The sequence below is a fragment of the Pristiophorus japonicus genome, chromosome 1 (assembly GCF_044704955.1).
Source record: "Pristiophorus japonicus isolate sPriJap1 chromosome 1, sPriJap1.hap1, whole genome shotgun sequence".
NCBI classification, from domain to species: Eukaryota; Metazoa; Chordata; class Chondrichthyes; family Pristiophoridae; genus Pristiophorus; species Pristiophorus japonicus.
The window spans coordinates 453,537,584-453,554,016 of record NC_091977.1 but is presented as its reverse complement, the minus strand read 5'-3'; the positions used below and the strand labels follow the sequence as shown (position 1 = coordinate 453,554,016).

Genomic DNA, 16,433 nt, shown 5'->3' with positions numbered 1-16,433 from the left:
TGAGCACACGTGTTGCACCTGCGAACACAAAGTTCCAGGTCTGCATCTATCCCTGGCCACCAAACATGTGACCTAACAATTGCCTTCATCATGACAATGTCCGGGTGCTCATTGTGAAGTTCTCTGATAAACACCTCTCTGCCCCTCTGGGGCATGACTACTCGGTTTCCCCACAGTAGGCAATCGGCCTGAATCGAGAGTTCATCCTTGTGCCTATGAAACGGTTTAAATTCCTCAGGGCATGCCCCGTACGTGGCTGCCCAGTCCCCATTCAGGACACATTTCTTAACTAAAGACAGAAGCGGGTCTTTATTTGTCCAGAATTTAATCTGACGCGCTGCCATAGGTGAGCCTTCGCCTTCGAAAACTTCAACAGCCATGACCATCTCAGCATCATGCTCAGTTGCCCCCTCAGTGGTGGCTAGTGGGAGCCTGCTGAGTGTATCGGCGCAGTTTTCAGTGCCCGGTCTGTGCCGAATTGTGTAGTCATAGGCGGCTAACGTAAGTGCCCACCTCTGTGTGCGAGCCGATGCATTCACATTTTTGGCCTTGTTGTCGGCCAAAAGGGACGTTAGGGGTTTGTGATCTGTCTCCAGCTCAAATTTCCTGCCAAACTGGTGCATTTGTTTTACTGCATATACACATGCTAGCGCTTCCTTTTCTACCATCCCGAAGCCCCTTTCTGCCTGGGAGAGACTTCTGGAGGCATAACCTACCGGTTGTAACTGACCATTGCCACTCACATGCTGCAACACACACCCGACCCCATAGGACGACGCATCACACATTAGAACAAGTTTCTTACACGGGTCATATAACGTGAACAGTTTGTTGGAGCATAACAAGTTGCATGCTGTATCAAAAGCCCTTTCCTGGCTGTCCCCCCAGACCCAATCGCGACCTTTGCGTAGGAGCACGTGTAGCGGCTCTAACAGCGTGCTCAATTTGGGAAGAAAGTTACCACAATAGTTCAGGAGCCTCAGGAACGAACACAGCTCCACCATGTTACTGGGTCTGGGTGCTCTCCAGATCGCTTCCGTCTTGGATGCAGTAGAGCTGACCCCATCTGCTGCTACTCACCTCCCCAGGAATTCTACCTCTGGAGCTAAGAAGACACACTTCACCTTTTTCAGTCACAGCCCTACCCGGTCCAGTCTGCGTAGCACCTCCTCCAGGTTGTGGAGGTGTCTTCAGTATCGCGACCCGTGATGAGGATGTTGTCTTGAAAAACCACCGTCCTTGGAATCGACTTGAGGAGGCTTTCCATATTTCGCTGAAAGATCGCGGCGGCCGAACGAATCCCGAACAAACATCTGTTATATTCAAACAACCCCTTGTGTGTCGTGATGGTGGTCAGCTTCTTCGACTCACTCGCCAGCTCCTGGGTCATGTAAGCGGAGGTCAGATCCAATTTTGAAAAAGGTTTGCCACCGGATAGCGTCGAAAAGTGGTCCTCCGCTCTCAGTAGCGGGTACTGGTCTTGGAGTGATACCCGATTGATGGTGACCTTGTAATCACCACATATCCTGACCGACCCATCCGCCTTGAGCACCGGCACAATCGGGCTCACCCAGTCACTGAATTCAACTGACGAGATGATGCCTTCCCTCAGCAGGCGGTCCAATTCGCATTCTATCTTTTCCCGTATCACGTATGGCACCGCTCTGGCCTTGTGGTGTACTGGCCTGATATCCGGGTTTATGTGAATCACTACCTTGGCCCCCATGAAAGTGCTGATGCCGGGTTGAAATAATGAGTCAAATTTGTCCAGGACCTGTGAGCATGATACTCGCTCCACAGAAGAAATTGCATTGATATCGCCCCATTTCCAGTTCATGACATCAAGCCAACTCCTCCGCAGTAGTGCGGGAAGGTCCCCCGGGACAATCCAGAGTGGCAACCTGTTCTCCGAATCTTTGTGGGTCACGACTACTGTGGCGCTGCCTAGTACCGGAATGATCTCCTTTGTATATGTCCGTAGCTGTGCGTCAATCGACAATAATTTTGGTCTCCTGGCCTTGGACACCCACAACCTTTCAAACTGTTTGATACTCATCAGGGACTGGCTGGCCCCTGTGTCTAGCTCCATTAATACTGGGATGCAATTGAGGAGCACTTTTATCATTATCGGTGGCGTCCTGGTATATGAACTGTATATGTGCTCCACATGAACTCGCTGAACTTCAGCTTCCAGCGATTTCCACCAGTATTCATTTGGCCTCGTAGGGCTTACATCGGGCCCGTACTCCTCGTACATCAACCTGGCTGCAGGCTTCCTGCACATACGCGCCAAGTCACCGCTGACGTTGCAGTTTCTGCAGGTATATTGCTGATACTTGCAAGCTCTGGCTGGGTGTTTGCTTCCACACCTCCAGCATGAGCTGGAGGCCCCATTGTTATAAACAACAGGTCCATTACCAGTCGATCATCTCTGACTGTCTCTGTAACTGTCCTTAAGCGCACCATTAACAGGTATTGATGGCCCCATTACTGGCAGCATTGTCCACTGCGATGGCATGAATCACCATTTAGCTAGCCATTGTCTCTGTTGAATTCCCCCTTTGGGTTCGACTACATGCTGGGGCATGTCCGATTGCCTTGTCTGCCGAGAGAACTGTGTGCCGCATTAACAATGTTGACTCCCTGGTCGTTTGCCGCATTTGAGCCAAGATTTTTGTCATACATCATTCTGGTCTATTCCTCCCCAGAGATATAACATAAGAATTAGGAACAGGAGTAGGCCATCTAGCCCCTGGAGCCTGCTCCGCTCGTCAACAAGATCATGGCTGATCTGGCCGTGGACTCAGCTCCACTTACCCGCCCGCTCCCCGTAACCCTTAATTCCCATATTGGTTAAAAATCTATCTATCTGTGATTTGAATACATTCAATGAGCTAGCCTCAACTGCTTCCTTGGGCAGAGAATTCCACAGATTCACAACCCTCTGGGAGAAGAAATTTCTTTTCAACTCGGTTTTAAATTGGCTCCTCCATATTTTGAGGCTGTGCCCCCTAGTTCTAGTCTCCCCGACCAGTGGAAACAACCTCGCTGCCTCGATCTTGTCTATCCCTTTCATTATTTTAAATGTTTCTATAAGATCACCCCTCATCCTTCTGAACTCCAACGAGTAAAGACCCAGTCTGCTCAATCTATCATCATAAGGTAACCCTCTCATCTCCGGAATCAGCCTAGTGAATCGTCTCTGTACCCCCTCCAAAGCTAGTATATCCTTCCTTAAGTAAGGTGATCAAAACTGCACGCAGTACTCCAGGTGCGGCCTCACTAATACTCGATACAGTTGCAGAAGGACCTCCCTGCTTTTGTACTCCATCCTTCTCGCAATGAAGGCCAACATTCCATTCACCTTCCTGATTATCTGCTGCACCTGCAAACTAACCTTTTGGGATCATGCACAAGGACCCCCAGGTCCCTCTGCACCGCAGCATGTTGTAATTTCTCCCCATTCAAATAATATTCCCTTTTATTGTTTTTTTTTTCCAAACTGGATGACCTCACACTTTCCGACATTGTATTCCATCTTCCAAACCTTAGCCCATTCGCTTAAGCTATCTAAATCTCTTTGCAGCCTCTCTGTGTCCTCTACACAACCTGCTTTCCCACTAATCTTTGTGTTATCTGCAAATTTTGTTACACTACACTCTGTCCCCTCTTCCAGGTCATCTATGTATATTGTAAACAGTTGTGGTCCCAGCACCGATCCCTGTGGCACACCACTAACCACCGATTTCCAACCCGAAAAGGACCCATTTATCCCGACTCTCGGCTTCTTATTCGCCTGCCAATTCTCGATCCATGCTAATACATTTCCTCTGACTCCGTGTACCTTTATCTTCTGCAGTAACCTTTTGTGTGGCACCTTCTCAAATGTCTTTTGGAAATCTAAATACACATCCATCGGTACACCTCTATTCACCATGCTCGTTATATCCTCAAAGAATTCCAGTAAATTAGTTAAACATGATTTCTCCTTCATGAATCCATGTTGCGTCTGCTTGATTGCACTATTCCTATCTAGATGTCCCGCTATTTCTTTCTTAATGATAGCTTCAAGCATTTTCCCCACTACAGATGTTAAATTAACTGGCCTATAGTTACCTGCCTTTTGTCTGCCCCCTTTTTTAAACAGAGGCGTTACATTAGCTGCTTTCTAATCCGCTGGTACCTCCCCAGAGTCCAGAGAATTTTGGTAGATTATAACGAATGCATCTGCTATAACTTCCGCCATCTCTTTTAATACCCTGCATTTCTTCCAGACCAGGGGACTTGTCTACCTTGAGTCCCATTAGCCTATCCAGCACTACCCCCCTAGTGATAGTGATTATCTCAAGGTCCTCCCTTCCCACATTCCCGTGACCAGCAATTTTTGGCATGATTTTTGTGTCTTCCACTTTGAAGACCGCAGCAAAATAATTGTTTAAGGTCTCAGCCATTTCCACATTTCCCATTATTAAATCCCCCTTCTCATCTTCTAAGGGACCAACATTTACTTTAGTCACTCTTTTCCGTTTGATATATCTGTAAAAGCTTTTACTATCTGGTTTTTATGTTTTGCGCAAGTTTACTTTCGTAATCTATCTTTCCTTTCTTTATTGCTTTCTTAGTCATTCTTTGCTGTCGTTTAAAATTTTTCCAATCTTCTAGTTTCCCACTAACCTTGGCCACCTTATACGCATTGGTATTTAAATTGATTCTATCCCTTATTTCCTTGGTTATCCACGGCTGGTTATCCCTTCTCTTCCCGCCCTTCCTTTTCACTGGAATATATTTTTGTTGAGCACTATGAAAGAGCTCCTTAAAAGTCCTCCACTGTTCAAGTGTGCCACCGTTTAGTCTGTGTTTCCAGTCTACTTTAGCCAACTCTGCCCTCATCCCATGTAGTCCCCTTTGTTTAAGCATAGTACGCTCATTTGAGACACTACTTCCTCACCCTCAATCTGTATTACAAATTCAACCATACTGTGATCACTCATTCCGAGAGGATCTTTTACTTGGAGATCGTTTATTATTCCTGTCTCATTACACAGGACCAGATCTAAGATAGCTTGCTCCCTTGTAGGTTCTGTAACATACTGTTCTAAGAAACAATCCCGTATGCATTCTATGAATTCCTCCTCAAGGCTACCCCGTGCGATTTTGATTTGATCAATCGATATGTAGGTTAAAATCCCCTATGATAACTGCCGTTCCTTTTTCACATGCCTCCATTATTCCCTTGATTATTGCCCACCCCACCATGAAGTTATTATTTGGGGGCCTATAAACTACGCCCACCAGTGACTTTTCCCCTTACTATCTCTAATCTCCACCCACAATGATTCAACATTTTGTTCATTGGAGCCAATATCGTCTGGGCAATAAATGTCTGGGCTATCAGAGCCACCGCTTTCAGGGTCAAATCTTTGGTCTCAATCAGTTTCCTGAAAACCCCAGCGTGCCCACTGCCCTCAGTGAAAATAGTCTCGCAGCATCTCCGCTCTGCATGCATCTGTGAGCTTACATAGGCTCGCCAGTTGCCGGAGATCTGCCACGAAGTCAGGAATGCTTTGCCCTTCTCGCCGCCGGTGCGTGTAAAACCGGTGTCTCGCCATGATCATGCTGCTCGCCGGTTTAAGATGTTCCCCGATCAACTTACTGACCTCTTCGAACGTCTTGTCCGCCGGCTTCTCTGGCGCTAGAAGGTCCTTCATCAGGGAGTACGTTCTGGATCCGCAAACCGTCAGGAGATGAGCCCTGCATTTGTCGGCCGAATCCTGTCCCAATCATTCCTTAGTGACAAAACTCTGCTGTAGTCTCTCAATAAAGTCGTCCCAATCATCACCAACACAGTACCTCTCTTCTGTGCTGCTAATGGCCATGCCCACGTGGTTTAAATCCCAGTTTCTTGTCGCCAATGATATGTCCTTACTATACAGTATAAATGCACACGAGGCCCATACTTGAGAGAAGGTCACTCTGTGACCAGTTACCTTTATTACCAAGACCTCGAGTGATGAACCTGAAAGTCCAAGTTAGGAATGTCTTCCACAAGTTCACCCCTTGTGGTCAATGTTCTCAAGGTGTACAACTTAGGTCAGCTTATACATGGGTTACAATGATAATTGAATACATGACAGGTGCAGTCTGACCAAAGTGCACTATGTCTGCCCAGGACCTTTGTGCTAGAGAATATGATAAAGACAGGAGGGTAGTTGCAGGCCGGCTGTTACCCTCAGGGCTGTTTTGGTTGCTTTTGGAGAACGGCAACCAGAGGGCCTCTGGGCCTGAAAATCCACATAATCCTTCAGAAAAAAAAGTGGACTCCCTACCTTTCAACTCTGCTGCCAACCCGCAGACTACTGATTTAGGGACTCACTGGTGCATGGAACATCACCTTTTGTAGGCACCCCCTCACATCCCTGAGTATGGGCATCCAATTGGTTAAACTGGAGGAAAAAAGGAATTAGATCAAGGAATGTCCCCCGCTGCTTCATTTAAATGAGAACATTGGGCCTGCACCACCCCAGGCCTATGTGAGGGAAACAGTGATCTGACATTAGGAGTCTTCACTCAAGTTTTCCAGACCTTTGCGCCCAGGAAGTAGGCATTCCTTGGTAGGCTTCAATTCAGGAAAATTGGCCCCAGTATATGTTATTAGTATATGCACTTAAAGCATTGGCAAGACATGTGTGTGTGTGGTATTTCAACAGCAAATAAATGGGTTGATCCCCATGTTAAAATGGTGGACAAGGAGATGTCATGGGAGCACATAAACTTTCCCAGGTTAATTAACATTGTAAACAGTGATTTCTACACTTTTTTCTATCAACATTTTCTCACATTGCAGGCACAAAAAAAAAATCATGATTTGCCTGAATGTTACAATACCAGAGAAAATCAATTAATCAGGATTCTAGGGAGACTACAGTGATTATTTTCTGACTTCTCACTCCCAGCAGAAACGTCACACATTGGGCACAGGCTGTGCTCAATTTTCATCCATTCAAATTAATGGTCAAAAAGTCGTGTGCAGTATACATCCATATTTTCAATATCAGCAACCAGTAACCAAGGCTCTCTGGTGGAAGTTCAAAATTGGAAAATTCACCCTTGCATCAGAAACTGGAGTATCCCCATTTCAACCCTGAGCAATGTTACATCTCATTCTGCCTTTCCAACGTACAATTTACAGTTTACAAAGCTAAGTATTTGACTCTCTCACTCTTCTATCAGTCTTTCCCAATGACAACAGCAGCAGTTGCTATCACTCAATTATTCCAACCAAGGCTAGTTCCCCTACAACTGTACTGATTTAAATCTTTTTTTTAAATTGCCTTCTAAACACAGGCCACTACAAAAGAATCCAATATCGGAATTCAATTTTACAATATTTCTACAGCAGTAAGTCACTTTTTAATCACAGCTGTTACCATGACAATTACAGACGCCATCATGCAGAGGTAAAGCATTTTCTTTCATTCATGGAATGTGGGCGTCGCTGGCAAGGCCAGCATTTAGTGCCCATCCCTAATTGCCCTTGGGAAGGTGGTGGTGAGCCGCCTTCTTGAACCACTCAAGTCCGCGTGGTGAAAGTACTCGCACAGAGCAGAAGGCCCGGGGCAGCACAGGCCAGCCCACACTGCGATATGTGTGCGCACTAGGTCCATGCAGCAGAGCAGGTCTCCAGTTGTCCTGGTTAACCCTTGCCACTGGACCAAGACTTAGCTCTGTCAAGCCCGTGTGGTGGCTGATGTGCAATGGTCACCACACGTTAAAAAAATCCACCCACAGGCATCTTCCACTCCTGGAGTTCACGACTGGAATATCAGATCCTTCATTGAAACATCTGAGAACTCATCCCTTTTGGTGTGGAAGCAAGTCATCCTTGTTTGAGAAACCGCCTATGATGATGACAGTGCTGTGAGGGAGTTCCAGGATTTTGACTCAACGATGATGAAGGAACAGCGATATATTTCCAAGTCAGGATGGTGTGCAACTTGGAAGGGAACTTGCAGGTGATGGTGTTCCCATGCGCCTGCTGCCTTTGCCCTTCTAGGTGGTAAAGGTTGTGGGTTTGAGAGGTGGTGCCGACGGAGCCTTGGCGAGTTGCTGCAGTGCATCTTGTAGATGGTACACACTGTAGCCACGGTGTGCCGGTGGTGAAAGGAGTGAATGTTTAAGGTGGTGAATGGGGTGTCAATCAAGCAAGTGCTAACTTAGAGTATTTATTCTGAACTTTTGAAGAAAATTAACTGTTTTTATTTTTTAGTGCCACACACAAACAGAACTACAGCTCTCCGAGGGGTAAAATGACTATGCTTTACAGCTTGCACCTGCTGCAGCCATGGTGCTTCATCTGTGCGATAGGGCTGCAACATTATGGCCCCAAATCATGTGATCTAACTTTACCACTAGTCAAGCCCAATACCAGTAGCAGAGCCCGACACAATTATTCCTACTTGGTCTGTTAACATTAATGGAGCCGCCATAAACTTTTCTGTATTTGCTTCAAATTTTAATGTAGATTATGTGTGGAATGTATACACCGTGCATGTTACTTGAGGGGTTGTTAAGCGGTATTGTCGAGATATATAAAATAGTTAATAGTAGGGAACTAAACCATGAGAGTAGGAGAAGGAGACATGGGTTTAAACTAGTAAAAAGCAAATTTAGGACCAATATCAGGCACTTCTGCACAGAAAGATTAATTACCTCTCTCTCTTTTAAGATGGTTCAAACCTACCTCATCTGTCATAATATCTCCTTATGTGGCTCAGTGTAAGTTTTGTCTGATGACGTTGCTGTGAAGTGGCTTGGGACGTTTAGCTACGTTAAAGACGCTACATAAATGTAAGTTGTTTCTGAAGTGAACTTCTGGGTAGAGCTGTGGAGGGAAAGATCATGGAGTCATTTAGGAAACAATTATGTGGTTGTGGGAGGCAGATACTGAAGAGTCTGTCTGAATTAAATGAGCTGGACTAAATGTCCTGCCTAATCCATCATTATCTTGCGTTCATTGAAGCAGGCTTGTTGCGGTCTCTGATGACCCTCCATTTGCTCACAAATTGCACATCCACAAATGGACTGTGCACTATCTATATGTTAAATGGCTGCTTAGCTAGTTATCCAGGGGCCAACATTACCTCTTTTCTTAAAGCCTCTTAACACCGGAAAGCGGCAGCCACGCTGCAGAGTGCAATGGCCGCCGACTTTTCGTGTAATAGCCGCCATTATCGAAATTCAGTTTCTGAGGTAGCCTGGTGATAACCTCCTCTGCCCCCTTGGGTGCAAGAGTAGTTATCCCAAATAAGTTCAAGTCCAAATTATTAGGAGATCTTCATGACCAGCACCTGGGAATGTGCTTGACCAAGAATTTACTTCGTTATTTATGGTAGCCAGGTTTAGATAAAGATATAGAGTACATTGTTAGTCAGTGTACAACATTTCAATCGGTAAGCAAAAAACCATCAATCAGTACCATTACAGCCATGGAAATGGCCTCCCAAGGTGTGGCAAAGGTTACATGTAGATTTTGCTGAGCTAGAAGGATAACAATTGTTTACTGTGATTGATAGTCATCGAAGTGAGTAGATGTGTTTCCCGTACAAAAAATAATAAAATACTAAACAATTTGCGAAGATTGTTTTCTTCATGTGGCCTCCCAGAAGAAATTGTGTCTGATAATGTGCCACAATTTTGTTCAGAAGAATTTGCACAGTTCATGAGCAGAAATGGTGTGAAACATACCAAAGTTCCACTGTACCACCCTGCTCCAAATGGTGCAGCAGAGCGCACAGTACAAATTGTAAAACATGCCCTCATCAAGCAAATGTTGGCTCCAAATCCAAAGAAACGACATTTGTCGTTGGACCACAAACTAGCAAATTTTCTGATTACTTATTGTAATACCCCTCATACAACTACTGGTAGAACACCAGCAGAGTTGTTTCTCAAATGACAGCCATGAACCAGGTTCTCGTTGTTAAAGCCAAACCTGGCACAGTCAGTAGAAGAGAAACAATTAAGACAGAAAGAAAATCATGAGGTAGAGTAAGAGAGATAAGTTTAAAATTGAAACAGAAGGTTAGAGTGAAGAACCATCGCCATAAATGGTTAAAGTGGTTACCAGGAAGAGTGGTGAAGATATGTGGCCGTCGCACATATTTGGTCAAGATGTTTTATCATGGAAAGGTTAGGTTTGTTCACATTGATCATATTTTACCTACAGATGTGGAAGGAGTTGAAAGATTATTTCTGATGAGTCAGATAGCCTTGTTACAAGTAGAGTACCAGTAGCAAATCCTACATCAGATGCACTAGAAACAAGTCCAAGAGAAAGTCAGATTTTAAGTCTGCGTCTGATTCAACCAGACAAACAGTCTGAAGTTGCAGAGAGTCAAAAGGGTTGCCCTTGGAGAAAAACTCTCCTCAGCCTAGAATTAGTCTGTTCGAGAGCGAAGGTATCCTCTTCAAAACAGCAAACCAGTGGTTAAGTTTGATTTGTAAATATGGAAAAAAATAATCCGCATCTTTTATTGTGTATAACCATGCAAGTTATGTATGATGATTATTTAGTTTTTTTGTTATGATGATTACTTCTTCATTAAGGAGGGAAAAGTGTAATAGAGCTCCACCTAGTGGAATACTGCTCCACCTAGTGGTAATGCAACTCCTGATGGAAAATAAAAGGGTCGATGACAAGTTCCTGTGGAGCCATCTTGTGTATGTGTGTTTGTGATGTCGTAAAGAATATATCACAGCCACGACTCCGGAGATATAACCCTGGTTCTTCTTCAAAATAGTGCCATGGGATCTTTTACGTCCTCTCAGTATTGATGTGCATATCAAACTTTTTTAATAGGACAACTGGGGGCCAAAATTGCCCTTTCCTTAAGGCCTCTTAACACCGGAAAGCGGCGGTCATACTGTGGAATGCAATGGATGCCAACTTTTCGTGTAATGGCCACCATTATCAAAACTCCACTCCTGCAGTATCCCAGCGGTGACCCGCTCCTTCCCCTACCACTCCGCTGCTGCAGGTCCGTGCTAAGTGCGTCTTCACATTGCGCACCGTCGATCTACTTCCCCCCCCCCCCCGGGAGGGCAAAATTCCAGCGTGAAAATCTGCAGCCTGCCCAGCGGTGCCAAAACAAGCTTTTTTGCGGTGAAGTGAGGCTGCGGCCTTCTGTAATGGCGGCGCAGCTGCCTTTAAAGGGGAGGACCTACTGCCACTGCTGCCATGTTTTTATTTGTCGACTGACTGCCATGTCGGCACAACAATTATGCCTGTGTGTTCAGCCGGAACCCTCACTGGTGGCCCAGTGGACCGAAGTTTAATGATCTTTAAGTGAATGGGGGAGCTGTGGTGACGCAGCACCGTGATGGTGTCATGTCGGCAGCCACTCTACACCCCCGCCAACTTCCGCCCCTCTAGTGTTGTTACCACCGCATATTTGCCCCCATTAAGAGCGACTTCCAGATCCAAGTGAAAAAAAAAAGAGCGTAATTTCGCTCAAGAGGCAGCCTCAACCACTGTGGCGGTAAAAATCATAGAATTGGGGTGCGTGTGCCCCATCTCAGACGGGGAGCAATTTTGGTCCCCAAGTGTCTCTGCAGGTGATTTCCAATCAATTATTCAGAAGTGCATTAAAATATAATGCATCCAATCTCCCAGAAACAGCAGGAGTAAATCTGTATTGTTTGAACTTTTCTTTTAAAATACAGATTTGTCCCACATTTTTGCAATTTACATTTTTCAAAAATAGTTCAGGACAATGTTGTGGAGCCAATTTGCTCCTTCAGGTAAGTTTTTTTATTAGTGCTTCAAATGCAGTATGTCGCAGTCTAGCTGATACAAGATGAAAAAAGATTAGCAGCCTGCAACCATATGTTCAAATGAAAGGTTTGAGTTCTGACGAAACGTCATCAACCTGAAATGTTGGCCTGGAAATTCCGGCCTCCCCGGGTCTGTACGGAGTGTCTACGGACCCGGGAAAGCTTCGTAAAAGCTGGTTTTCAGCGCACAATGCACATGCGCTGAAAACTGGCTTTTCCGATCTGTCAAGTTGGAGCTTGACAGATCCAATGCATATCGGGAGCGAGGACATTTACAAGGGTAAGATTGCAGTATTTACCCATATCTTGCCCAGCAAATGTCCTCAAAATTCTTGTACCTGATAAAAGCAGGCGCATAGCCTACTTTTACAGGCATAAGAGCTTAAAAACATACAAAAACATAATTCAATTAAATTTAAAAAAAACACATTATTTTTAAAAACCCTGCCCACTACGTTACATTTATTTTTAACCATAATTAAAAAAACTTTTTAAAAACTTGGAATTTTTTTTTCTCTGATATTTATTAACTTTAATTTCAATTAATGTTAATGATGCGAGGTGTGTTTTTTATTTTTTATTACATGTGTTTAGTGTTTTTTTCCCTCACTAATAGCAATGAGAACTCGTAGATACGGAGTTCTCATTGTTATTAATGAAAAAGCTGTGGAATACGGTACCCGATTGGCTGAGCAGTCACACGTGGGAACCAGGAGGACAGGAGTGCGTTTCGCAGCACGGGAAGAGAAGGCCTCCCCGCCGGAATCGCAGGCTCCTCCCGGACCACTGGGTAAATTCGTAGAAATGTCATTGCGGCGGCCACACCGCACTCCCGCCAACTTCCACCCCTCTCGTGTTGTCACCGCTGCATATCTGCCTCCATTAAGAGCGACTTCTAGATCAGAGTGGGAATAAAAAACAAAGAGCGGAATTTCGTTCAAGAGGTGGCCTCAATCACTGTGGCGGTAAAAATCATAGAAACGGGGTGCGTGTGCCCCATCGCAGACGGGGAGCAGTCGGTCCTCCCCTTTAAGGGAAGCTGCGCTGCCATTGCAGAAGGCCGCAGCCTCACTGCACCACTGCAAAAAAGCTTGTTCAGGCACCGCTGGGCGGGCCGCAGATTTTCACGCTGGAATTTCGCTCTCCGGGTGGTGGGGAGGTGAGGGGGGGGGGGGTGGGTAGATCGGTGGGAAGCCTCCGACTGGAATTTCAGCCCCATTAACTTTATTTCTCTCTACATAGATGTTGCCTGACCTGCTGAGTATTTCCAGCATTTTCTTTCTTTTAGTTTTTAGATCATATTTTTTAGACCATATATTCAAATTTGGCACTCTTAACTATCGCTGACTGGGGATAGCTGCCTCAACCTCCTGTGGGCCAACAGAGTGCTAGGCCTAGAACTTTGCTATCTGCAGCAAGCATACCTGTAGGCTGATTGCAACATAGAAACGGCAATGCCCTAAGCTGCTATTCTTGAGGCTCGTGGCATGGTACCATCAGCTTTATGCTGCTCACAGATCAAACAGCTGCCTGAGGCATTGGTCAGCATGGCACATTCATCTCAATTCCCACGAAATAGAATGATACAGCTGCACAATGTCACTACAATGTTGCATTTTCCAAAGTACAAAAGGTTAATGATGGCTGCCTTATGCTCAACCTGAAACCTATGCTGGGTATCAACGGGTGATCATATTTGTGTTCCAGTCGTTTGATTTGTGCAGCCTTTGGATGCTGTAGTGTAGTAAGACTTTCCATTGTAAGTGGTCTCAAACGCTGGATATAGGTTCCAGTCTCTATCGGACGTAGATTTACGTCCCACCGCTGTCATCGTTTGTTTTGGATATTAAGCGAATCAAGGGAAGTAGAGTTGTGGTTGAATATCAGCCATGATCTTATTGAATGGCAGAGCAGGCTTGTGGAGCCGAATGGCATACTCCTCCTCCTCCTATTTCTTATGTTATGTTCTAAATTGCAGCTTGATTGTGTGCTCTGCTAAAGTATGGGTATACATGAGCGGCAACAAAAGAGCTGCAAGGTTATGTGAGAGTTTGGCATGGATGAGCAGTACACGTGGGACAGGTTGAGGGGCAACATTTCGTGGGATGTGATCCTGCACCATCAACCCGTTACTGTTTGATAATCTTGCTTTACCAGGTTCCTCATAATATGCCATCTTGTTTGACATATTCCCAGATAGTACATATATTGAATACAGCATTCATTCTGCCTTGCCACCTTTTGCCAGGCATGGTACATTGCTGCCATGTGGGAGAGGGGCCCTCGGGTTCCCTCCCTTGCATCATTTGTCATGACAGATTATGTTACTTTTCTAGCTAGCCCCCCTCAGATACCAACTCATGTAGGTGTCATGATATAGTCACGATGCAGCCTGTTGAAAGGTGCTCCCAGGACTCGGAAGCCCTTACATGAGGACTATCTCGGTCCCAAGAGGCTCACAATACCACAGCACAGCTCCACTGGTATCCCTGATCCGCTTAATTAGTCCAGATTCTTTTGAACTGTTTACTCGTGTCCTAGCTGTCAACAACTGCACGCAACTCAGTAAATGTAGTTACATTGAATAATTGTTCCTAAATAAACAAGAAACATTTATGAAGATGAATTAGTACCTGAAATATAAGGGGCAATTTTAATGGAAACCAGGTGGAATGTGTTATATATGAATGAAGAGTCTGACTGGATACTGTGAGCTCAAAGTAAAGTGTGACCGTAGTCTTTTATTGCACGTCTCCAGAGTGCCTCTCCAGTCTGTGAGGCCTCCTTAAGTACCTGTGCTCCCAAGGGATTGTGGGATCTCTTGGGACTCCAGGGGATGAGCCCTCTGGTGGCTGTACAAGGTATATACAAGTTTACATACATAACAACACTCCCCCTCCCACCCCAAAGTCAACAGTGTAACTATTTACAAGGAGAGTCAATCTGGGGCCTTTCTTTCCCTGGTTGATCATCTCGGTGCAAATGCTGATTTTGGTGAGTCGTTTGTTGGGCCCTCACTGGGCTGCTGTGCAGCTGGCCTTGCTGGGCTGCCTGGTGTGGTGAGTCCTGTTGGGCTGCTGCGGGTGATGGGTTCTGCTTCGTGGCCAACCGTGGTGTTGGTTGCCACTGGTGTGTATGTTGGGGGGGGGTCAAAGAAGGTAGGGTCCAAAGTTGGTTGCTCAGGATAGTCCGTGAATCTGAGTTTGATTTGGTCCAAATATTTCCGGCGAATGAGTCCATTTGAAAGTTTGACTCAAAACACACTGCTCCCTTCTTTGGTCACAATAGTGCCGGGAAGCCACTTGGGACCTTGTCCATAATTCAATAAAAATACAGGATCATTGTTTTCAATTTCGCGTGACACATTTGTGCTATCATGATATGCACTTTGTTGAAGCCGCTTGCTCTCTACCTGTTCATGTAGATCAGGGTGAACTAATGAGAGTCTTGTCTTAAGTGCCCTTTTCATGAGCAGTTCAGCAGGTGGAATCCCAGGGAGCGAGTGGGGTCTCGTGCGGTAGCTAAGCCGAACTCTGGATAGGCAAGTCTGCAGTGAGCCTTCAGTTACCCTCTTCAAGCCCCGCTTGATAGTTTGTACTGCTCTCTCTGCCTGATCATTGGATGCTGGTTTGAACAGGGCAGATGTAACATGTTTGATCCCATTACGGTCATGAACTCTTTGAACTCGGCACTGGTAAAACATGGCCTGTTGTCGTTCACAAGGACATCAGGTAGTCCGTGCGTGGCAAACATGGCCCGCAGGCTTTCAGTGATGGCAGCGGACGTGCTTGCCGAAATTATCTCACATTCAATCCGTTTGGAGTACGCATCTACAACCACAAGGAACATTTTACCCAAAAACGGACCTGCATAGTCAACGTGGACCTGGACCATGGTTTGGAGGGCCAAGACCATAAACTTAGTGGCATCTCCCTGGGTACATTGCTTAACTGCGAGCATGCGTTACATCTGTAAACGCAGGACCCTCAGTCCACATTGATACCGGGCCACCACACGTGGGATCTGGCTGTCACTTTCATCATTACGATGCCTGGGTGAGTACTGTGGTGGTCACTGCTGAAAGTGTCTCTGCCCTTCTTGGGGACCACTACTCGATTGCCCCACAGAAGGCAGTCTGCCTGTATAGACATTTCATCTTTGCGCCGCTGATACGGATTTATCTCTTCCTGCATTTCCACTGGGACACTGGACCAGCTCCCATGAAGCACACAATTTTTTACAGGGACAGTAAGGGGTCCTGGCTCGTTCAGGTTCTAATCTGTTGGGTTGTGACGGGTGATTGCTCACTCTCAAATGCTTCCATAACCATGACTAAATCTGCGGGCTGCGCCATTTCCACCCCAGTGGTGGGCAATGGCAGCCTACTGAGAGCATCGGCACAGTTTTCTGTGCCTGGCCTGTGGCGGATGGCGTAGTTGTATGCGGACAACGTGAGCGCCCATCTCTGGATGCGAGCCGATGCGTTGGTATTTATCCCTTACTCTCGGAAAACAGGGATATTAGTGGTCGGCTTCCTAATTCAAATTTTAGCCCAAACAGATAGTGATGCATTTTCTTTACCCCATAGACACACGCTAACG

The 16,433-nt window shown here is 45.8% G+C and overlaps 1 protein-coding gene across 3 annotated transcripts in view; it reads right to left on the bottom strand.

Annotated features, from left to right (window-relative positions):
• LOC139276002 (RNA-binding Raly-like protein) overlaps nt 1-16,433 on the bottom strand; it is a 783,670-nt gene that overhangs the window by 480,162 nt on the left and 287,075 nt on the right. The window lies entirely within an intron of this gene.